Source organism: Orbicella faveolata, unplaced genomic scaffold (genome assembly GCF_042242905.1).
Source record: "Orbicella faveolata isolate gen_17 unplaced genomic scaffold, um_ofav_v1 contig_1, whole genome shotgun sequence".
In the NCBI taxonomy this organism is placed as follows: domain Eukaryota; kingdom Metazoa; phylum Cnidaria; class Anthozoa; order Scleractinia; family Merulinidae; genus Orbicella; species Orbicella faveolata.
In genome coordinates this window covers 28,242,584-28,267,035 of record NW_028301536.1, presented here as the reverse complement: position 1 = coordinate 28,267,035, position 24,452 = coordinate 28,242,584, and the positions used below count along the sequence as shown (strand labels likewise).

The 24,452-nt window shown below is 39.5% G+C and overlaps 2 non-coding genes and 1 pseudogene across 3 annotated transcripts; all 3 read left to right on the top strand.

Annotated features, from left to right (window-relative positions):
* Nucleotides 1–377: 377 nt before the first annotated feature.
* LOC149118655 (uncharacterized) lies at nucleotides 378–23,771 on the top strand (annotated as a pseudogene). Its single transcript, XR_016201114.1, has 24 exons — nucleotides 378–1,918; nucleotides 2,367–2,438; nucleotides 3,021–3,513; nucleotides 5,293–5,453; nucleotides 5,888–6,173; nucleotides 6,523–6,631; nucleotides 6,956–7,345; nucleotides 7,708–7,803; nucleotides 8,287–8,373; nucleotides 8,985–9,252; nucleotides 9,836–10,004; nucleotides 10,495–10,816; nucleotides 12,269–12,468; nucleotides 13,100–13,317; nucleotides 13,919–14,160; nucleotides 15,714–15,908; nucleotides 16,933–17,002; nucleotides 18,326–18,378; nucleotides 18,412–18,421; nucleotides 18,477–18,533; nucleotides 18,962–19,027; nucleotides 20,071–20,849; nucleotides 22,408–22,606; nucleotides 22,928–23,771. The product of XR_016201114.1 is annotated as an uncharacterized LOC149118655 (transcript).
* Nucleotides 4,223–4,294, top strand: Trnag-ucc (transfer RNA glycine (anticodon UCC)). Its single transcript has one exon. It is a non-coding gene; the product is annotated as a tRNA-Gly (tRNA).
* Trnag-ucc (transfer RNA glycine (anticodon UCC)) lies at nucleotides 12,557–12,628 on the top strand. Its single transcript has one exon. It is a non-coding gene; the product is annotated as a tRNA-Gly (tRNA).
* Nucleotides 23,772–24,452: the final 681 nt, after the last annotated feature.

Genomic DNA, 24,452 nt, shown 5'->3' with positions numbered 1-24,452 from the left:
GTGATTAAATCAAAAAGAGGAAATGTTTTTCCGGTTCCGGTTGTGTTGTGCGCATGCGTTAAAGTACTGGGCTAGCGTAGAGAGAGTAACCTCTGTGAGTAATGCTGGCTCACCTTCGGATTTCCCCCAGATCTCTCTCGATTCTTGGTGCTAACCAGTAACATTGCTAAAATTTCGGCGGGTCAAATGAGATTTCAGTATGCGTCCAGGATCGGGACTGAGACAACTTTCAATTATATTAAAGGAAAATTAAATTAACCTACCTTTTAAAGTTTATTTTTATTCTAGCCTTTATTGAGACATAAACGAAGTACTGCGCACGATTTCGCGTCATTAGCGCGCGCTCATAAGCGCTTGTACATGTAAAAAATTCAAGAGTTTTCCTTCAAGCGAGGCTCGACAGCGAAATTAAAATTGTGCAGTGATCCATAAATTATATCATATTGTTCGGTATGCTCGATTCTTTCTAACTATCAAGTTTTTTTGCTAAGTATTTTTTTTTTTTTTTAACTTTGCCTCCAGCTACCGGAAAATGTAACGTGAACCCCTGAAAAAACGCACGTGATTAGGCTTAAATGGGTAAAATTGTTTCTTCATATCTCTTTTGTAAGCATAGTGACCTATCATTTTAAGAATATTTTTCGAAACAGGACTTGGTAGGAAACATTCAGAGATAGTTTCAAAAAAACTGTTCGACAACTTGTTTCTGAGGAATCACCTTAAGGAAAGCTTTGTCCAAAACCATGCTCATGGAGCTTGTGCAAAAATGACTAGTATTATTTTCTTCTCTCTCTCTCTCTCTTTTTTTTTTTTTTAAAAAGAAAGAATTGTTTTTTGGCGTGGCTTACGCGCGCGCGCCGCAAATCGAATGCACAAGCTATGTCACAGCAGTCACATCTAATGCTTTCCAGTCAATTAGAATATTACGTACACAATGCTTTGTTGTATCTGAGCTTCGAGTTAAAAACGTTAGCCAACGACTTTCATACAGTAGTTCAATTCAGCTGAAAGTGACTTCACTTAAAGGTTTGTTAGCAATGGGCATAGAATTCATCGCCAAAAGCGCCCACAAGAATCAGAGTTTTCGCTAAAGAGGAAGCCACTAAAGCAGATCTTCACACATTCAGGAAAAAACAAGAAGACAACTACTCAGAATTTGGTTTCACGATGACATTTATATTCAAAGCAAAAATTCCTCCGTGGGGTGAGGTTTTCCCTCAGATTGAGGACATGGTGGCAGACCAAAAGGACACACCCTTCTGCGTTGGCATTCCTTACGGACTTCAACTACAAAACGATATCTGGAACCCTGAACGCTTGCGAATAGTAGCTCATGTTAACTCCGTTTCAGGACACAGCTTTGTATCACACCACGGCGTTGGAAAGAAGAACGAAATTAACATCTGGAACTTCTCGAAGGAAAAACAACCCGGAAATGCAACAAATGGTAGTTTTAAAACGATTCCCACAGATCTTAAGTTTTTGCACATTTTGTTTGCTCAAAGACGTTGGGTTTATGTGACATATTGCACGGATTTGTCGATGAGAATTTTCAGTGCTAAGTTCCATATTCTTTCCACGACTTCGGCGAACAAAACTGTTCTCAGCCTCGCTTACAATGAAATGAGAGATGAAATCATTACTGGAATTGCCGGCGGAATAATGACATGGAAGTTTCCGATTGGCCAAACAGATTCGTTAATACCCGGTCAGTTAATAAGTTGTTCTTTCACGCCGTTTGATTGGGTAATGTCATTAGCGCTTGATGAGGCGTCAAAGCAGATATTAGCAATATCAGATGTGACGATATCCATGATAGATCTTCAAACTCACAGAGAAAGATGTTTCTTTCAAAAGAAATGCGACTTTTCTTTTACCACGTGTGTGTTCTATAACCCTGCAAGCTACTTCATAACAGGTAAGTCCAGGAAATGTAAGTACACACTCATAGACATGTTCTCTTCTGTCAGGACCAGCTTACTACCGGGGTAGTTACTCCTTGTTCTGGAAAGTGTGATCATATTTCTTCCTTTTAATCACTCGTCAGATTACAGTAACCGGGATAAGCACGAAATAACACGAGTGCCATGCGAGAGCCCAAATTGCAGTATAAGCGGGATGCTACACAATTTGTTGGGCCTGCCGGCTGGTCTCAGGTTCAGTAAATGTTCGGAGTTGGTTTCTTGCACTGCTTTGAAACCGAGTGGCTCTGTTTTACTATGAGAAATTCGACTAAAACAACTTGTTCGACAATCATTATTTAAAATGATGATTTTTAGACAATCAATTAATAAAGCAGTTTTCAATTCTACCATGAATCATATTCAAAGGATTTTTTTGATTTCACATGTTATGGGTTTCTTTAGGTGACAAAAATGGATCGATTCGAGCATGGAGTACGAGTCTTAACAGTTTTCCAATGGTAACACAATTTCTAGGTAAGGTTAACAGCGTAGGAAACGTATAGTTTTTAGTCTAACACCTTCTCCATCTCATCTCATCCCTTATCGTGCCCAGCAGGACACCTAAGGCCATGATGGTTTCCGTAATCAGGCTCTGTTTTACTGTGCAGGGTGATTGGCCCAACGCTAAACCCTCAACCTGGAGTGACTGCCAGTGACTGTCCTTTAGTTTGGTTTCTATCCTCTGACCTGTCCGGCATGACTGAATCTGCCAGGGAGATTGATCTCACAGCCGGTATAGTCTCGGGATCATAGAAACACATAGAAACACACAAGCTCCCCTACCATTACAAGGCGACAGTCCATGAGGGGAGACCTAACACCTCAACAGGCATTAATAAAATTTGTACCCCTACTTACCAATAGATATGTTTGCTGTTACCAAATGTATTTCAATTATGCTTTTCCAGTCCAACCTAATTTACAACTTTTTTTTGACCACAACTATATATTCTTTACTTACTTTTTTTCAGTTGTATATCTTTTGAAAGCCAGATAATTCTGTCTCACTCAATTGCTACTTGAAATAACAAAGGCTTGTATTGATTTTACACAAAGGCCACACTGCTGAGATCACGAAACTGCTGGTACACCCTCAGGAACCGCTGCTTGTTTCCAGCTCCTTGGACAAAACTATCAGGATATGGAACCTGGACACATGCGCACAGACCTTCAAACTGGAGACAGGCGAAGAGATTATCGAAATGGATCTTCTCAGTGGTGATCTGCTATACTATCACTCGCACCATCACGTGAAGATATGGAGCCTGAATTTGTTTCATAGTCTTTTTACCGCTCTGAGCTCGCGCATTTTAAGATGGACCAGAGTGAAATCCCCAGGGTATCCCGCAAGGGTACTGGTCCATGCTGAGGATGGTGGGGTGCGGCTTGTTTCTCCCGTTCATGGTTACGAACTTACGACTGTGCTGCCCATCACTACCATGACAACGGATATAGTTGACGTGGCTCATGACCCGAGACAGGAAAAGATCTACCTGGTGCTTGGAACAAGAGAAGTTCTTGTATTTGAGAGCGATACCAACCCATGTTGGTAAGAGTCACCTGAAAGTGTCAGTTTTGTATTTCAATATTCTATTTTCGCCTACAAAATATTAAATATCAGTGATTACCCACAAGGAATACTTAATAGTTTAAACTGTCTCTAGATAATGTTGTGCCCTTCCTAACAAAGGAAGGAATGAACTTCTTGGAAATCGTTATTTGTGATCGTTGCACAAGAAAAACTGGGCCAGCTAACTGGGTTAGTTTCTTAAAAGAAGCGCATAAGGAAGAGTTTCGGTGATTGATTGATTTGATCCGTAGGTTAACTGAATGATTGGCAATTTTACCTCTACCTCACGCTAAATGGAACAAACTGAGCAATATTTACAAAATTGCGAGAGACGGGAAGTCATCGTGCGTTTACCGGTTTTCCAGAATAGAACAAAACTAAATTTCAATCCTCTTTGTAAGCAAAGTAATGAAGTAATCTATCAAACACGAAAAACCGTGTTTCCTACATTTCCAACACCGAAAAGAGAGTTGAACATACGACGCGCAGCGGAGAATTTTTGACGAACTTCGACGTGTTTGGAAATGTGGTCAAACACTGTCTTGAGTGTTTGATATATCTTCTCAATCGAAACTTAAACTAAGCAGAAAACGGAGAATTGAAACCATAAAATTATTAATGAGTTTGAAAAACACGTAATCAACGAAGCAAATTTTCACTGAACTTTTTTCACTTGTTGAACATGAACGCGTCGGTGGTATAGTGGTGAGCATAGCTGCCTTCCAAGCAGTTGACCCGGGTTCGATTCCCGGCCGACGCATTTGTTTACTTTTTTCCAATAAAGTCATTCATAAGTCGACAAATTCATTTTCCTAGTATTTGTTTGTTATCAAATTGTACAAATTGGTGACCGTTATCAGTTTTGTAAAGAATAGAGGGGTACAATTTTGCCATTTAGCATTTATTATAAGAAAGAATGAGTTATCATGCAGATAATCCCCATTCCGTCTTTCTTGATATAAGTAAATGTTATCTTTAAGGATAAAGGTGAAGCCAAGGTGAATCTGAAATCACATCTGTACGAGACGAATAATCTGAATAACTGAATAACATTCCACGTGCAAGTTGACTCGGATTGCCTAGTTTTCACCAGAGAGGTTTACTACGGTTACTTTCGTCACTAAACCACAGTTATTAGAGAAGCTGTTTACACAGAACTAATTAACTAAAGTAGGCAGAATACAACGGACGTACGGTTTGAGCTTTTCTCGGACAGGAAGGGTTGCAATACCATACAAAAAGTATATTTGGAAACCATAAAATTTCTGAATTTGCTAACGGAATAGTCCAACGCTGAACAAAGGTCGTTGTCTATTCGGAGTTTAATTATAGCGAACACTGCGCAAGGCTGTGATTACGAGCGAAAACTCCCCTAAACTATAAAGCTTTGAAGATATATAGTGGAAAGAAAATTCTGATATCTCGCAGAACACTTTTTTCTATCACTAGAAACTTCAAACGGAGAAGATACACGAGATTTTCGTCGTGTCTGGAAAAAGTGTTCGTAGAGTAAAGTGTGTATCCGTTTATAGAGTCTTAAGAAGCTGCATGGGCCATGTAGAAAATATATTTTGTATTTGTTTACCACACTCTCCTAGACATGACAACAACAGTGCTATCAAAGGGATTTTTGTTTTGCTTTTACAAGGTTTAAAGTAACAGTATAAGTACCTCATTATCAATGTAAATAAACACTGAAAAAAAAACAACTTTCTCATAGGATACAATTGTGGTAACTTTCCTTCTCTTTCTTCACAGCGCCTATCAACTGTGGGTGCCAGAGAGCCCTGATCAAGGAGTCTGTAGTCTAGTGATGATCAATGCAGAGTTTGCCCTTCATGAAAATGAAATAAATTTGAAGTCTGGATTGCTCTTCGCTGGACACTACGACGGACAAATATCACTGGTCAGCGGAAAAGGTAAAAACAATATATTTTTAAGGTGTTATCGGCTCGTGTATAGGCGCAAAACTCTTTTTAGATCGTAATCTAAATCGCACGTTGACTCGCTTTGTTGCATATAACCACGTGTTTCATAGAAAGTGAAGTTATGTCTCCCGGCAAAGCTACCAAAGAGGAGGTTTTACTTTTCAGAACTTATATGACGTCGTTGGGAGAAGATTGTAGAAATGTTGCTACCAGGGCACATTGACTTCATTAATAAAAGCTAACAGACTAACACCTTGAGTTTTTCCACTGGCGAACCACGTGATTATTACTTGATCCCAAGCTTCCTTAGTTAAAAAACTTAACTTTTCTCAGCGATTTAATTATAGTCACATCTGGCTAGAGAAAACGGTTTGCCTCCTTGCAAAAGAAATCATATTCAGACGTATTTTTTTTGTCTTAAATAGATGTTTACATGAAGGAAAACGTCCAAGCCCACCAAGGCCAGGTTACATTCCTGAGAGTTTCCAACTCATTCACCGAGTCACCTGACAAACTTGCATCACGTGACCACCTGGTTTCATGCGGTACAGACCGTACCGTCAGAATATGGCAGCTTATCCGTCCTGAAATCAATCGAGTTTCCATTCAACAAGTGGCCCTTGTCAAACTACTGCAATCCCCAAGGGACCTTGCAATGGCAGGCAACACGCTATGCATGGCAATGGCAGATAACAACGTCATTATGTGCAGGTTAATTTTCAAGGTTTTTTTCTTGTCCTGAGAGACGCAATAATAGTACTCACCTTTGTTTCCCTTTGTTGAGAGCAAAGCAAATTTTACATCAAAGTTGACAGTTTCAGATTATTCTAGACAATGTAGAGAAGTTACGGTGCAAATGGCGAGTTATATTTAACTGTGTATATTTTGAATAAAAACTTACATCTCTTTGTACATACTGTACATAAAACAAATTGTATAATATGGGAGACCAGTATGCAAAAAAGCCGAAGAAAATCTTGAAGTTTAAATCATAGTTGGCAGATGATTTAATAGACTTTTTCGATCCGTTTGTGATTCATCTTCATTTGATTATTTACAGAGTCCAAGACGAGAGAAAAGATAGAAACAGCATACTCAATACCGTGGCAAAGTCTCACGAATTTCTAACGCATTCTAAAGATGAGCGGCACACCGCGCCAATCAATGGGGTAAGGAAACACTGCCTCTAAGAACAGTACCGTTAATGCTACCAAGCAAAACAACGGCTAAAATGCATTGAAACACTTACACTTAACTAGCATTTCATCCAGAAGGAGTAGAAATACTGCATTGCGTAACCTGCTAGTTAAACTCGGGATAATCTCCGGTCAGCAGTGTGGACTCAAGAGGTTGACTCAAGAGTAGTCCTTCACTTTTACTGTCTAGATCTCTCTCCCCTTGGCTTGATCACGCTAATCCTTTCTTGTAAAGGTGCAGCGCAATGCCTGCGGTTTTGCAAACCAGCGATTGAATATTATCCTTGTCTTCAACAGCTCTCTTGTTGCTCGTCACTTGGCTTGTTTGCAACTTCTAGTGAAGATCACAGTGTCAAAATTTGGAACACTGACAATCAGCTGGTACGAGAGATGTGCTTTGACGAATCTTTGCGCGGTGTTTGCTTCGCAAACTCACGAGGAGACCTTTTAGTGGGTTTCCAGTCTCATATAAGCGTGGTGACTATCATAAACTACTTGCCACTGCCATATTTGGAAATTCTGTCTAAGATGCATTTCGACAATGATCCGTTTGAAGAGCACGTGCAGTTCAATGATATGTTGAAGTTTTGGTACGATCCCGAACGAGTTCCCAGGACGCCTCTTGACGCTAGCAAGCGACGGTCGCTTGAACGTCCCGAAATAAAAATAACCAGGAAGAGGAAAAAGGTATAGTTAGGCAAACATGTCATTTATTTAACTCTGATTTGTGGTTATTAGAGCAGCTACTGCAATCAGTTTACGTTCTTCTCTTGCCGTATGTGGCAAATGTTGCTTGCATGCAATTTTAGTTTTTTGTCTCAGAAAGCAACCCCTTTTTACGAAACTGATTGACTTACAAGAGGGCTACTCAAGTCAGGACCAAAGGAAATTTCCCTTCTCAAACTGGGAAACCTCTTCCCACTTTTGATTAGAACTGATACAATAGTGCAGCAATGCGGTGCACCATAATGATTATATACCGTAACCCGTAGAACAACAGGCGCTAGGAGATAACAGCCATATTAAAAGAACTTCTATTTTCCCGACAGAAAGAGGTAGCTATCGAAAAACCCAAAACAGAGGAAGGAGAGGGGGAAATGGACGTATTTGAGAAAAGAAGACGATCCAGGAGGCTGTCGACTCAGGCATGAGTATTGCTTTAGTATTTTTATTATTAAAAACATAATAGAATGTAATCATTTTTTAACACGACTGTTATATCGATCATTCAGTTTGGTAAGCTGTTATCTCTAGCAATGAAAATGCAATGACATTTAAACGCCGTCAAAACAGTTTTCACCAGTAAGTAACTGTCAACCGTCAAGTATCATTAAATCTAATCTTCTAATCTGGTTGGTTTGTAGATAGTACACTGTTCACGGCCTCTCTATTTTTAACACACGCGAAAGAAAAAGCGATTGAAGCAAGCGCGAAGCAAGCGGGGGTGGAGACGGGGAGGTGAGCGAAGCGAGCTTCGGTCCTCACCCGCCAGGTCTCCCGGTTTGCGCTGGCGTCCAGTTTTCTCGCGATTCTATCCGCGCCTTCAACGATCGAATAAAAATACGACAAAAGAGAGGGCTGTAAACAGTCTATGTAGATGGTCTAATCATCAAATTTCAATTCTTCAGGTTCACGTGATGATGGCTTTGAAGCGTCTTTCTACGAAATCACGTTCAAAAACTATGAACATCTCACAGATAATAAAGTCAGTTAAGGTAAAAACAAATTTTCGTGCCATTTGGCACGTCCACTCTAAACTTGCGCAAAAAAAATGCTAATTGCCAGATGTTTCACTTTCTCGCCGACGCAGCCCAAGAATTTCTTTAGGAACCGATAACGTTGCCCATTTATTGATAAAGTGATATTTTTTCTTTCAAGTGAATATATGAAAGATCATATGCTTGAACTGCGGAAAAAGATGTAAAGACGTGAATGTAAAAACATGATTTTTTCAGGCTTTATTTGTACATCTGTTTTAGTTGTGTACAGGTGAAGGCACGTTGGCCTCATGATTAGTGCGCTCGAATTCCGATCGAGCGGTCCAGGTTCAAGCCCTGGCTGGGGACTTTGTGTTGTGTTTTTGGGCAAGACACTTTACTCTTACTGTGCCTTTCTCCAACCAGGTGAACAAATGGGTACCGGCGAATCTAATGCTAAGGGGTAACCCTGCGATAGACTAACATCCCATCCAGGGTGGAGTAGGAATATTCCTAGTCGCTTCATGCTACAGAAGCCGGGATAAGCACCGGCCTGATGGGCTCCTTGGCTCGTATGCAGACTTTACCTTTCATTTCTAAGTTGTGTACGATGTTTGTTCCTGTAATAGGGAAACGTAGACGAAGAACCAGCAACCAAGATAGATTCTCAGCTTGGCCAAGTTCCAGCATCGTTAGAAAGTGAAAAGGCCACCACTGGAGTTTATTGGCCATGCGCACCAGACGGCTACATTCCTAATTCTGTTGTGCGAAATCTCATCAAACCGAGGAGACCACCTCCAATGCTAATACCCCGGATAAAACGTCGAGAACTGAGAAAGGAAGAGACCAAAGAGGAGGAAGGGGATGACAAACTTCAAGATAGAAAAAGAATTAGAGGTTAATATATTTTTCGCATTTCGTTTCCGTACTATTCTATTGGTGTGAAGACGTACACGATTATTTGTCGCTATTGAAACAAAATGATTTTGCGGTACATCCCTTCATATTTTTGAACCACATGGAGACTATTGTGTTTTTTTTATCTTTCAAGTATATTCATATTGAGCCTGTCAGTTTGTGGCCAAGTAGTTAATGTAAAAAATAATTCTCTTGGACAAAAACCTTGTTAGCCTGTTGAAAACGTTTACTTGTATTCAAATTGACCAGATTTTTTGAACAGGTTAACTAAAAACACAAACTTTAAAAACTACGGGATATCATTGGACTTTCTCCACTTTTAGACCAATCGCTCGTGAGAAGAATTAAATATCAGGCCGATTATAAAGGTGAAAATTTATCTCCACCGCAATTGACCTTGGTCACACTAATAAAAAAAGTAACTTTTCAAAGAGAACTGATGGCAATCAGCATTATTAACTGGATGTGTACCCAATCCTCTTCTCAACTTTGACATTTGAGGATGGTGTAACGAGCGATTTTTGCACGTTTTTTTTTTTTTTAACTTATTTTCTCTTTTAAGATTTTTGGACTCTTTTTACAACAATGCAAAAAGAACTGGTCAAGACCAAGATAAGAGAAGAGAGTGCTACGAAAAAGGAGCAAGGAAGTACAAAGTCCAGAAGACGCAGAGTTCCTGGGCGAGCTTCTTCCAAGTTAGGACGTCGATTATCTCCTAGGTCTAAATTTAGGTACTGAAATAATGATTTTGTAATTCACCCTGATTCTAGGCAAGTATACACGAAAAATATGAATCCCGGTCATGATCATACACCCGGCATATTTGTATAATTTTGGACCATTTATATAATCCACCGATAAGCCCGAAGTTCTTCGGTCGAAAAGTCTTTTTAGTGTTTTTAACAAAACCGTTTGTTTCAACGGTTTTTAAGCCGGTTTCAAACCCGTTTTTATATATTATCTAGACAAGTATATTTGTTTGGGTTGCGCTACGCTATCTCAATACAGATAAATGCTTCCACTGTCTTTCACGTACATTAAGTTAAACAAAATTTAAATTATGCCATAGTCTTTCGTGAAACTCGCAGTTAGAATGTTTCATTCTCCTTTGGTTCAGCGTGTTTCCTTTATCTCTATGAAACAGGAAAGAAAACAACACTGTCTAGCCTTTATTTTGTGGATTGAAAACAGAACAGGACCCAGTCATATTTTACCTTTTAGTGAAACCCCACTGATGGAACTCGAAGAAATTGACGGAGGGGAAGAAATGGAAGAGGAAGAGGAGGAGGAATCTCAAGAGATTGATGAATTCTTAGAGGAGGAAGAGGAGGTGGAGGAGGAGGAGGAAGAAATGGACGAGGAGGAAACCAGCGAAGAGAGTCCAGCTAGCAGTCCCGAATGGTCAGTGACAGAGGCACAAGAATCACCAGAAACAATTGCAGACGTCAGTGACGAAGAAGAAAATGAAGACGGAGACGGATCTTTTGAAGATGGAGAATTTCAGTCTTCCAGTGAAAGTGAAGGCACGGCAAGTGTTATGAAGGTAACGAACTGATTCAAGCTTTCGCGGTTAGTGTATAGTGTATCCTAATAATCATACGGAACCTGCATGACGTTTGATAACTAATAGACTGCAAGCAGTCTCTTTCTTTCTTTCTTTCTTTCTTTCTTTCTTTCTCTCTCTCTCTCTCTCTCTCTCTCTCTCTCTCTCTCTCTCTCTCTCTCTCTCTCTTTCTTTCTCCCTTTCTTTCTTTCTTTCTTTCTTTCTTTCTTTCTCTCATTCTTTTTTTTTTCTTTTATTCTGCATAACATTACATGTAACTAAGTTCCGCGCGCGGAGGATTTCAGGAAAAAAACCGACTACTCATAGTCCAGATAACTAAATGCTTTTTGTTGAAAATTCTCAGTCCTTATGCTAACCTATGCTAAAAAATCTCTCGTTCTCCAGGGTTTTTTTGGGATCTCCTTGTTATTTTAACATCAAAAAAGTTATATTTTTAATTGTAATTCATATTAAATACTCTTTCAAGTCCAACCTACTCACCCTCGATATCTGCAGATATGACTCTACGGCCATTAAACCTCGTATGATCGAAACGCTCGTTGACAACAATAGCAGGCTTGGTTCATAGTTCAGTAACCCGTATGGCTAATTGGTATTTCTTTTTCAGAGATAAAACTATTCTTATGCGAAAAATGGAAACTGTCAGCTGGGATTTCTTTGAACTTGCAAAAACTTGTATAATGAGAAATAACTTTAAGGGTTGTTTTCCGATGGAAGAATACAACTCGATAGATGGAAAGTTTATAGCATTGTTTCTGTTGGAGATGATTCCCGTTGAGAGTTGAAGAAATGGGCAACTTTTGCCTTGGCAAAGTTCATTAGAAATTAAAGATTCTTGAAGGTGTTGGGACTAGGCAACGAAGCAAGGGTTTTAATGAGGCTCATGAAACTGATTAGTATCCAGGTGTGCTTGAAAGTATAAAAAATATATATATATGAGTACGTGCGCCTTGATCAAATAGTCCATAAATTAGTAAATTACAGTTTTCTCTGATCCCACAACTGAGAAATACCTTTCAAAAAGCAATTGGTTTCCCAACAAAAGACCTCACTGCGATGATCATTCTTCACTTTCAAAAGACCTTACATGTGAGCACAGATTCTGATCTCTCTTGGTATCTAAGTTTCCCTGGCGAGGTTCAAGTTTTTCTAGCCTTACACTGTGCAACTTTATAACCTTTAAGCTCAACCAGCTACATTATAAGTCAAAATATCTCCAGAATACTTGAAATATGGAATTCCCCGAATACACATCAAGTTATCTCAAAGTATGCTTCTACAGACATACTGATCGTTGTTAACTGCTCTCTGGTGCTTATCATATAGTGACTGTACATCGTTCTCTTTTTGGACGTGGCTTTTACTTCGTTTTTATAAATCGAACAACCACATAGATAACAATGCAGTTGATTTCATTCTGTTTCATCCCAGCTTGAGATCACACCAGTTGAGGTGCCTTTGCTGACTCGCATCCAACGTAAGGAGTGGTATCCGACGTTGGAGAGCCTCTCCGGGCAATCAAGTCATGTTAAAGTGGAGGAGGTTTTAGACGACATGTTGAAAACCCTGCCAAGAATGGATAGTGTAGAGACCATTAAGGATATCTGTGAGCAGTTCATGAACGTTCATAGGTAAGAGACACCTGACAAGAGAAAACGAACAGGAGAAGAATGGATGTAAAGTCTTTTCCAAACAAATCAAAATGATTAGAGACATGTCGCGTCGGTGGTATAGAGGTGAGCATAGCTGCCTTCCAAGCAGCTGACCCGGGTTCGATTCCCGGCCTACGCAATGTTTCAATTTTGTCTACTACGTATCATCACCATATGCAACAAAAAAGCCTGGTTTTTATTACGACATAAGCGCAAGCACACGCATAAGCATAACGGAACTGGGGACGACCAGTAGTGTGGACGCGCACAACACAAGCATAAGCGCAAGCAGGACAAACGTTTTTTTTCTTCTTCTTGTGCTTGTGCTTATACTTGTGTCAAGTAAGAACGCGCGGCGGTAACCATAAGCAAAAGCATAACCGTTATGTCTGCCATCTTTTTCACTGTGTCGAGGAGGTATTCAACCGAAAATAACGCAATTATTCATTCTGCGCATGCCTACGTGCTCCTGCTTGTGTTTTGGGCGTCCTCATTGCCGTTATGCTTTTGCTTGTGCTAACGTCGTAGTGAAAACCAGGCTTAAGCGCCGCATTCCTGAAAGGATCACCACCCAATAACACAAAATGGAATTGTTATGGTCTGTTTTCAGAGAGTTTGGAATTCCAGATGACAAGATGGTCGAAATCCAAGATCGCTTCATTGAACTGACCTACAACTTGAAACCTTCAGTCCGTCAGGCAGCCGTCTGGGCACTAGGTGAATTGAACGTTCATCGCAAGGATGCTTATCTCGCTGTAGTACGCAGACTCATCGACGATGATAAGGACACCCGAGAGGAGGCAAAAAGAGTTCTAAAGAATCTGACAGGTATTTTATATGAGATCCAGTAAGAACCGTGTCATCCTTCTTCGTTAGTAATGAATTGAAGGCAACGCCATCTACAAAGCTTTTAAAAAACCATTTGTTGTTGTAGTTGTCTACAACAAATTTACGAATCCAACTTACTTTATGATGCAAGCACCTCAAAGGTCAGTTTTAAAGAAAAGTGTGAACAAATACAGGGATCAAGAGTGTATAGGTCAACCTCACTTTCTGATGTGCTCCTATAATTGGTCCAGTAATCTATGACAAATTCAAACAATCCGTTATTATCTGGTGATGCGGAAATAGTGGTTTACTTTCAATGTAGACATTTTCTAATATTCTTTGAAAATAATATTTCACTCTTCATCGCTAGTAACACTGTGGATCATAGCAACACCAAGAAACTGCCAAATTATCGCTTGTCCTGTGCATAAACTGTTGATGAAACAAGACTTATTTTACCATTTGAACATGCAAGACTGTGCTCGTTGCTATCTATATTGCAGGTCCGCTTTAGATACTTAAAACATAAATCAGTGAAGGTAGAGTTGTCAAAACAACAGATAATGTCCATGACAGTTACTTTCATACTTGCCGTCTTCAGGTGTGGACACCATGGAGGGACTTAGCCGTCTGATTATAACAAGCGGGGTGGTGTCTCTTTATCTTCCATGCAACGACAATGCCGTCTTACTTGAGCTGGTTGACAGAATGCAAATAAACAAGTGGAAGAAAAGAGCGAATAAGACAGTATTGGTAGAAGACGACGATAACATTGACAACTTGAGGACGTTACTGAGGAGAAGACCCTTTAAGGCCAAGTTCAGGCACCCGGCGAAAATCATGGTACGTGAACCAGACTGGTTTGTTATATCTTGCAGCAGCTGTGAATGGTCTACGACAGGGTGTCCATGAGACGCCGATCAAGATTGAGGGATGATAACTGAATTGTTAAGGCCAAATAAATAGGACGAGGCCAAATTGGAAAATGTACTCCACTAAATAGAGAAACTCTTCAAGACACTACGTTGTAGTGTCGGTCCGCACCATTCTCCGTCGTTTATTGCAGGCAGCGTGGTCGAGTGCTTAGAAAGCCAGACTTGAAATCTAGAGGTCACGGGCTTAAGTCCCGTTCTGACCACCAGCGTTAGCTGGTGTTGTTCTCGGTAGCCCCAGCTTCAACGCCTCTGCCACACTTAGGTATGCCCAACTGGTCTGCCTCCTGTCAGTTGGGATTTTTTTAATCATGTTACGCTCATTTGCATGATTTGTTTCATTGTTTGTTTCCAATGGCTTAGAAAAGCCCCACTGGGAAGTGGACAAATAAGAATAGTATCTTTTCACTTATTTTCTCGGTTTACCCCCCAAGTAAAAAGTTTAAGTTTAAGTTTAATAATACTTCGTCATGAAAAACAAAAAGTACATGACCGGAGAATAATTGGGGGAAACTAAATTCCCATACAAAGAAAATTCTCCGATATTAAACATTCTAAAAAAAATTAAGAAATAAAATTTAAATTTAAGTGCGGCCCCAAACTAGCCTAATTAAATTGCATACTAAAATTGAATGAAATACGATATAAATGAAATAAGATATAATAAAATGATTGCGCTATGGAATTCCTGAAAACAAAATGTCCTGCCAAGGTGATTCAATTGGAGCAAAGTGATAACGCTTCAGGCAGCCTCTGTCACTAAAGCATGAAAACTAAATTCGAATCATCCCTTTTTTTATATTTTTATTTGTTAAATCCTTGTAAGAATCTCCTTTTTTTAGAGCTATACAAACACCCTTGAAAGTTTGGGCCATTTTTGTACAGCTTGCCCAAGGCTCATGTTTGTACAGAATTTCTCGTTCTCCCAAAGCTCCCGCTCGTGGTGCTATTAAACAATTAGATTATGTACTCGAGATTTCCACAAGGATATTTTCACGATGGTAGAAACTGAGAGCGTAAAATCTAAATGTTTTTTAGTACGAAGATGTCTCTAGCCACTGCACAATATTGACAGTCAAAGGCCCAACCGGAGGAATTTGAAAACGCCAGCTTAGCCTTTTAGTGTGGACGGAAAACATTATTAAAACGGAGCTTTTCAAAAGCGATGAGGTTACGATAGTCATGTGATTCCACTGCCCGAGTCTTCCTCAAGCACGAATCCAAATTGCCGGTGATTGTTGCGTTTTCAAATTTCTCCGGAGTAGTGTGGACAGAAGGTGAAAACGCCGTTTTCATATTTCTCCGGCATAGTGTGGACAGGGCCAAAGTGTACGATGGCTCCATCAGTCAAGCAGGTTGCAGTATTTGGATCAGTATACTACTAGAATTATGCTACGACTCGATAGAAACAAGTTGTTTTGTGTGATTATGAAAGAACAGTTGTTTCTTGTCTTTTTCTGACAGGTTAGAACACGTACTCCGCACACGCGCAGGGCATCCATCTTAGAGGAACCAGCATCTTTATCTAACACAGGAAAACTTAAGAATAAGATGAAAGAATCAACATTGGGATGCAAGCTACTACAGAAAACGGAGCCTTTTAAGGATGCTATCACACTGACCGAAGGAAAAGATGGAGAAGGCTCAACGGGGATTGAGGTATGCTCTCTATAAAATATATTTTAGGAAAAGTGGTGCTCTAGCTAGTGCCGAGAGTGACCGTCCACTATTCAGTGTTATTGCTATTGCTGCGTTTATATTGGTTGTTCTTTAATACTTCCGGATGGAAAATGATTATTTAAAAGAAACCTGAAGGCAGATTGGGCCGTGAACAGGTCAGGCGTTACGAAGTTATCACACTGAAACAACTTGGCCCAGATCTTTGGTCTAGCATAAGGTCAATATCAGATGAGTTTTTCGGAGTTAATTGTAATTCAACAAGGTGGAACTTAACCCTATTTAACCTGTCCCTTTATTTTGCTCCTGATCCTTAAGGGCGGGGGGGGGGGGGGGGAATTTGTGACCACCCTCCCATCCCTCGTTTTTCTAGTATACACTCACTAATGACCAAACTAGTATAAACTCACTAATGATCAAACTTATATGTTGTGTATAGTGTCCAATCTTGTTTATTTCACTGAGTCATTAGCGTGTGTCAATAATGACGTCAAAGAACACCAAACTGACGCTACAGATTACATAATCGCCATCCTGGATTTCAAAACTTTTTCAAATCTGTTAGAACAGCTCCAAAATTGATTTAGATAAATCAGAAAAAATATGAGAAGAATTTGGAATAAAATTGGCATAAAATCCAAATTTGAATAAAAACAGATAAATTAACCTTTGAAAACGCGTTTGCCATAGAAACGTCGCCACGAGACCAAGCAATTGATGTGCCCGAATGCTCCCTGACAATTTTTAGGAAAGGTCATACTGTTTGACGATTATAGCTTTAATTCTGTCTTAGTTAGATACGATTGAAATCAGCGCGGGCATTTTGTTCCCCACTCCACGCCCCGATGGGATAACTGGGGTTAAATAAAGCCCTAAAGGTGTTCATTCCCGGAAAAATTCCATGAACACTGACATTGAAGTTGTAAGCTGAATTAACACTAACCACAGCACTCTGGTGTCGATATTATGACGGTTGCCTTAACATTTATCTGTCTCTGTTACTAAGGCTAAAGTAGAGGATGACTGGAGCAGAGAGGATGTCAAAATACGACAAAGTAGGAAATTAAGTACGATACTTTGTGAAGTAATTATCAAGCCTTTTTTCCGAAATGGCCTCAGTATGCAATAGAAATCAAATCAGCAAGTATATAAGCCTATTTGCAAATACAATTAAAAACTCTGGTAGCTAAGTCAGTGTACTCAACAGCAGTAGGCTACGGTGCCTGGGTTATCACAGCAAAGTGCAGAAATGGTTTATAATCAGCACGTATTATAACGTGTAGATTCAAAAGGTGTTCATTTAGTTAGGGTGTACACGCCTTTATATTTCTAGCCTGAAGGGAAAGCCTTCACTCTACAATAATAATAAATAATAATAATAATAATAATAATAATAGTAATAGTAATAGTAATAGTTATAATAGTGATAATAATAATAATAATAATAATAATAATAGTAATAGTAATAGTAATAGTAATTTTTTTTTTTTTTTTTAAATAGCAAACTTTATTGAGCACTTTTCATACAAACTTGAATCTTACATGTATCTGGTAAAAAATTCAGAAATTCTGTTGTTCCTTAAGTTTTCGGTAATTATAATAGTAATAATAATATCAAAATAATAATAATAATAATAATAATGATTTATTATCATAGTAATAGTAATAGTAATAATAATAATAATAATAATAATAATAACAACAGTAACGGTAACGGTAACGGTAACGGTAATAGTAATAGTAATAGTAATAGTAATAGTAATAATAATAATAGTAGTTCATTTATATAGCGCGCACATCCACTATTTGCCCGAGGCGCTTTACAAAACTATCCCTAAAAACTACAATTTTACTCTAAGAAACTTAAAACTGAAAAAGAAAAAAAAAAGCACTAGGAAAATACCTAAGAATATGATAAAGAGTTACGCTTAATAAATTTAGTAAAAAGGAAGGTATTGGCCTTTTTTTCGTAAATAATAAAACTGTACTGGATCGATGTATTTCCAAAGGAACAGTGTTCCAAATCTTCGGAGCGCGTACAGAAAAAGCCCTATCACCGTATGTTTTGGTTTTACAAGTTGGCTGCATTAGCAGGTCTTGAAAGTTCGAGCGAAGAGACCTAGTTGATTTCCGTTGTTCCAGGAGTTCTGTTAGATATTGTGGGCAGAGACTATTCAATGACTTGTAGACAAAAAGAAGATGCTTAAACACGATCCGATATGAGACAGGCAACCAATGTGTTCACGTGCAACACTATTTGAAGTGATCTTTCTTTGTACTTTGATGCCTTTATACATTGATTTAAAAATGAAGAAAGTTGTTCGACTCCGCAAATTTTTGGTATTTTTTTTCAAGATATCAGTTCTTCTTCGATTGCAAAAAGGAAGGACCTTTCATTGCTGTCTCTATAAGCAGACGATTTAGTCGCAGAGTTTCTGTACGTGAGATTATTGTACATCATTTTTCCTGAAAATATGTAATGCAGGACGTGAAACGTATTATGATTGATGTTTCTGCCCTGTGTTTTCAGTTACAGCGCTGGAGCAGGAGGAACTCCTTTAGTACCAAGTGTTTCAATCACATACAAAGGCGAATTTAGGCGATAACGTTAAACATAAACAAAAAAATAATAATAAAATAAACGCTGTAACATGACCTTTCGGCGTCATCTCATCGCCATTATCAAACGCAGATTTAAGTCGTTCAGTTCAGATACATACTAGCTTAGGTGTTAAGAAGTCAAGAAAAATGAACAACAATGTCAGTTAATTTAACACTCTTGCCCGAATATAGAGTCCGCTCGTGTGTTTTCTCTTTGATTAGCAGCATCTCGTAAATGAAGCATTCCAGCTTCCCTCTACACTTTAAGATGCTGAACTGTTCCTTAGATTAAAACTAGTAAACTTAGTTTGATATCTTTACTTATATTTCGTGGAAATTTGAAACGTACTGAAGTTTTGGAAGAACCAGTCAACCAACTAGACAAGAATAAGTTTTCTGTCCTCTTTTTATGTTCTCAGCTAAAAACCCTTTAGCAATCACTCCAGAAGAAAAGACTAGTATATCTCTGCAAACCTCTCCTGCCAGAGATCAAGATTCAGGTAATGAAGTGATCAAAGTGAAATAAACAGTGTTACAAATTAGCCTGGTACGATATGCTTTACCTACTTTATTCTCCATGTGCAAAATAAGGTATTTGATAAGCTGGTGTTAAATTTCATTGAAAAACATGAGCAGGCTTCGTAATTATTGTCTACTAAGTATTCACTGCACTATAAACTTTATAATTTCTCTGGGTTAGGAAATACTCCTTTCAAACTCTATTTACCGCGTTACCGAATGAATTATATCTCGGGAGCGTAGGTAGGGGGGCGAGGTCCTGGGGTGCCTGTGACCCCTCTTTTGTAAGCTTTTTTTAAGCAAACAACCTGCAACAGGTGGCGAAAACGACATGACAATCTGGTGTGTACCCTCACTTTGACACAATGTGACCCCCCACCCCGCCCCTTTTAAAAATCCTGGCTACGCCCCTTGCATCTTCTCCACGAGAGTGCGTTGTCTGAGAGATGATACATAGTCAACGAGGAGCGTAGCAACGGATTAGCAATAACCATCTCGCATCCAACAAGCATGAGTGGAAAAATTATTTGATTAAAACAGCCATGAAATAATCGGCTAAATCTCGCTGATTTCATTTTGCAAATGAATGAGTCCGGGATAAGTAGATAAAGAAATAACAAAAACTGCCGGATAAGGGAGGACGATCAATTTACCATATTTCTCGGACATGGCAAAATAGATGAAATCCAGTGGCCGCAAGCCATTAAGCTCTTAAAAAGCGCTAAAAAATGCTTCTTTTTTAAAATAATTTCTGATATTTTATTTGCATTACTCTTAAACATACTTCAATTTTATTTCGCAAGTACGGTTAAGGAAACACATTTACACAGTAACATGTTCACGTATATGTTTAACACTGATGCACCTTACAGCCTGGATAACGAGAGAGGTCGCTTGCTTTTAATACAAAGCGTATCTGGCAGCCGTTATCAGTCCATTCTGATCTCTCTCTTACTCGTTCAATTTTTTACCAACTCAGCTGAAGTCAAGTAGTTAAAAGTGAACTGTTTTCTTTCATTGTTAGTCCTGTCAGAAAAGTGTTATCCACAAGAATGCAACAAACAGAGATTACCAAAGTCTAAGGTTTCAAGTCTGCAACGGGTTCCTTCACAACCCACACGAAAACCGTGGAATCGATGCTTCGACGACGAAAGTAGCACAGGAGTTTCTTTAAACCGTCATCCACAATTGCTTTCTCTAACACAAATCCTTAAAGTCATGGATTGTGTCATTGGATTAACCGAACCAAGTGCTATGTTGCTTTTGCTTAAGTTGAAGCGCACCAAAAGAATAACCCCGAAACAGATTGCGCAGGAAGACGGTACCATACAAAAATTTTATACCATGGGTGACCTACTTGAAGTGCTTTGCCAAATGTCCCCACTTGCCGAAGGTCTTTTACGTTTGGCACATAACACGTCGAAGAGCAAAGAGGAAATCTTGATGAACATGAGAACTCTCTTTAGGTGGGAGTCCTTAAATACCCTTCAGAGGGGCGATCGCGTTGTTTTAAACGGCATTGGAAGACTTCCGTTAAATTACTTGGAAAGTCTGTTGGACCTCAGGCGTAATGTGTTTGAAAGCATTAACGGATATCTAGGAAATGGTGATTCGGTTTCTCCTAGTGGCATTGACGTATCTCAATCATTCATAAGTCTGCTTAAAAGCGGCCTCTGGTTTAGCGCCATTCTAGAACCTGACAACGGAGAGGATGATCACTTTGTTCGGTCGAACTTGACGTCGCAACGAAAACAAGAGTATACGACGATCGCAGAGATTCAAGAGACTGATGTTGCAAGAAAGGTAAGTTACCATTGTGCTGCAGTGAGACGCGTTTATGAAATATTAGTGAATGCTTGGTGTTATCGTCGCTTGCATCTAAGCATGAACACGTGACACCAAAACATGCTCTAATCGGGTGTCAAACGTAGCAGGATTGGTCATCAAACATTTGAAGTTTAGAGGACCGTGGCGCGAACTTTCGCGCTCAAAGTTCAGCACACGAAGTGGGAGAAAGGTTGGGAATTGAAGACTTCTTCAAAGAAATTGAGCCTGACTTGTGTCAATATACATACGCCTTTCGCGAAAGTGGTTTTACTTCTAGTATAGCCATGAAATATTGGCGGGAGCAAGACTTTCAGAGTCTTTCAGAGCGCGAAAGTTCGCGTTACGGTCTGCTAAACTTAAAATGTTTGATGACCAATCATGCCACGTTAAACACCCAGTTAGAGCATGTTTCGGCGTCACGTGTTCACACTTAGGTGCAAGCGACGGTGTAAGATACTGCGCAACAAGTAAATATAAGCTAAGTTCGTAGAATAAGGCGGGAAAAATAACAAGCAACGCCTTTCCTCGCCGGCTTCCCTTGTGTATTTCTTTTGTTGGGCAAGACGGGTAAAGGTAAAGGTAAAGTCTGCATAAGAGCCAAGTGGTCCATCAGGCCAGCGCTTATCTCCGTTTTCTGCTTTGAGGCGACTAGAAGTATTTCTACTCCCCTAGCCTGGATGGCAGGCTAGTCCATGCATCGCAGGCGCATCCCCCAGCATTAAATTCGCTGGTGCCTATTTATATATCTGGGTGGAAGAGGCAATGTTAGAGTAAAGTGTCTTGCTCAAGAACACGACACAATGTTCCCGGCTAGAGTTGGAAACCGGACCGCTTGATCCAGAGTCGAGAGCACTAACCATGAAGCCACTGCTCCTCCACGATGTGGTGGTTTAGGCCGTTTCAAAGCGGTGTAAATGAATTTAGCTGCGTTGCTTTCCTCACTATATAACATGAGCGATGAAAAGGTTAGGCATGCCTTAGTTGCTAGTTTGTTAGAAAGATAAATCGGTGAAACCGGTAGAAATAAACTTAAGAGTCGGCATAAGCTGAACTGTAGAATCAATGTTTTTTCGTTGTTGTTTATAAGAAGTAGACGTGTTTAATTCAATTTTATTTTGCGTGACTTACTTGGAAAGTATAGCCCATAACAGCACCGTAGGATTACTAATCATATCGTGCGCTTTAATAGATGCTCATTTAACGGAGCGATAAAAAAAATTAACGATGGAGTGTTAAGCGTGGTTCAAAATTAAATGAAAATAAAAAGCTGCAAACTTTTAGCGAAACGACGAAATGAGAGAATAACGTGTCATCACGTTTCAATCAACACTGGATTAAATTTTTTTGTTAGATTGCAAAATAAAGTTGCCGGCTTGATTTTGCCTTTTATCAAACAGAAATTTCCATGGGCTTTTCCACTCTCTTGCTGGTAATGAAGACATGCTGTAGTACATGAAATCTAAAATTTTAACGCCTACACCTCTAAGACTTTGAAAAAGAAAGGTTTCTCTCTATTTTCATTCTCTTTGATCAGAAAAAGGAGGAACAAACTCGACCAATTTTTGAGCAATTATCGCTTCAACATAGTTTGGGTCCAGGCACTCACGGTCAGCGACTGCTCAACTCCACATTGATCAGAGGAAGAGCACTAAGTGATTTCCGGTTGCAGTCTTCAAAGGAAACACGACATTTTGTGGTGACTTCAATCCCCCATAGGCTCTCAGTTCACACTGGTAAGATTTTTATGGTGTTATTCATCCTAAGTTTACTCGGGCTGTGCTAATGTACAGATGCAGTTATGGCTGTAACATCATGGCTGTCACATCAGTTAACATCATGGCTATATGTGTATTAACTGGTAAGAGAACGCGACCAGTCTCTTAGATTGCTGACATCAAACTTCACTATAATTGTATGCCACTGTAAGTTTGCTGAGGGGAAACTCAACCTTTAAGTATACGCTTTGCAGGGGCTTCGCTGATAAATTACTGTAGTTACTCGACACCTCCACGCAGTGAAAAAACACGGCTAAGTTTTACTTCATCCATCTTTAGGCAAAAAGATTGAAGGAGAAAGTCACTTTGGAATAATGGAGTTAACATGGCGGGCTGGAACGCCACTTCCAAAGGCAAATGATGAGACTCCGAACAACGCAGAAACGAACAATGTTCCTCAACTCTCGGGTAAACCAGTTGAACTCAAGGAACAGTACATATTAGACAAAGGAAAGCAAAATTCTCAACCTAAAATTCCAAAATCGCTTAGTGTCCCGCCTCTCTCTCATCGTGAAGTAAAACCGTTTGTAGAGAAACAGCTAGACATGTTCCGAGCGGTGAACAGACTGCATAACAAGGACTCCCTGACAGCACTTAGTGAATTCATAAGGAACAAGAACATTATAAAGAAGAAGTTCTTGGACAAAAATGGAAATTTATTACCCGGAAGTTTCACAGACTTTCCGCCTCCCCCTAACACAGCTACTCCAGTATCATTCCAAGAATCCCCATCAGCTCTACACAGCCTAAATAACGACTCTATGACGTCAGTGAAGTCCGGAGATAGTTCTGGGAGGTGTTCAAGATTTTACGACTTACCACGTGACATGACACGTGATATGCTCTTAAATGAACTTAACAAGTTTCATCTTCCACCTATTTGGAAATAGCAATCTATTGTTAACCCTTTATGAGCTATGTTAATCTCGTGGCGTCAATAAAATCTCCAACTTGATCCGTCTGCTGATTTTGTAGAGTCGTCTCTCTTGAATAGGAAAAGTGCGCGCATACGATCTTTATTCAAGTTATGACAATAAGAACAAGGTATTGTCTTCTTGTAAAGCCAAAGTGAATAAAAATTGTAAAGAATTTTCTGTGGTGTAATTTTCATATTATAATAGGTACTGGGTGTTTCAAGCTAGCAAGAAATCCCCTTTCTTGTTTCGTTGTCAGATTAGTCCGGTCTGCACGGTCCGTAATCTGCAGTCTGCATGGTCTGCGTTTTGGGGTGACGGTGTGGAGCATGACGTGTGGAGAATTAAGCTCTATAGTTTGTGAGCTGGGTTCCTTTCCCGAACAGCGGGTGGTAATCGAGCCTTCTGCACACATGAACAACAAAAGTTGTATCTCACTTTTCTTGTACATGTTTGCAAACGTCCCGCTGATAACTCCGTAAGCCTTTTTTTATTGGCAATGAAGTTGATCCGATTGCCTAATTGCTTTTTGTTAAAATTTTCAAAGACTGAGCTGCATGAAATTAAAATCGAAAAAGGCAAACAAGTTAATTAAAAAGGATGATCAAAAATGCTAAATAGATCGTCACTAAGAGTTACAGTGATACCGTGCCTGAACACGCTAACGATCAAACTCAAAAGAAAGACCAAACGAAACAACGGACAAAGCGATATCTTATCAGTCTTACTGGAGTTATTATTTCAACAATTGCCTTCCTTTTGTTTAGAAACTTTTAAGTGCTTGAATGAGCTAATTGTTCCCCGTGTCGGTACCGAACCAAACATCGTGGCTATGATAATTACGGGATTTGTCGACAATTTGTTCATTTTAGAAGAATTTGCCCTCTGGC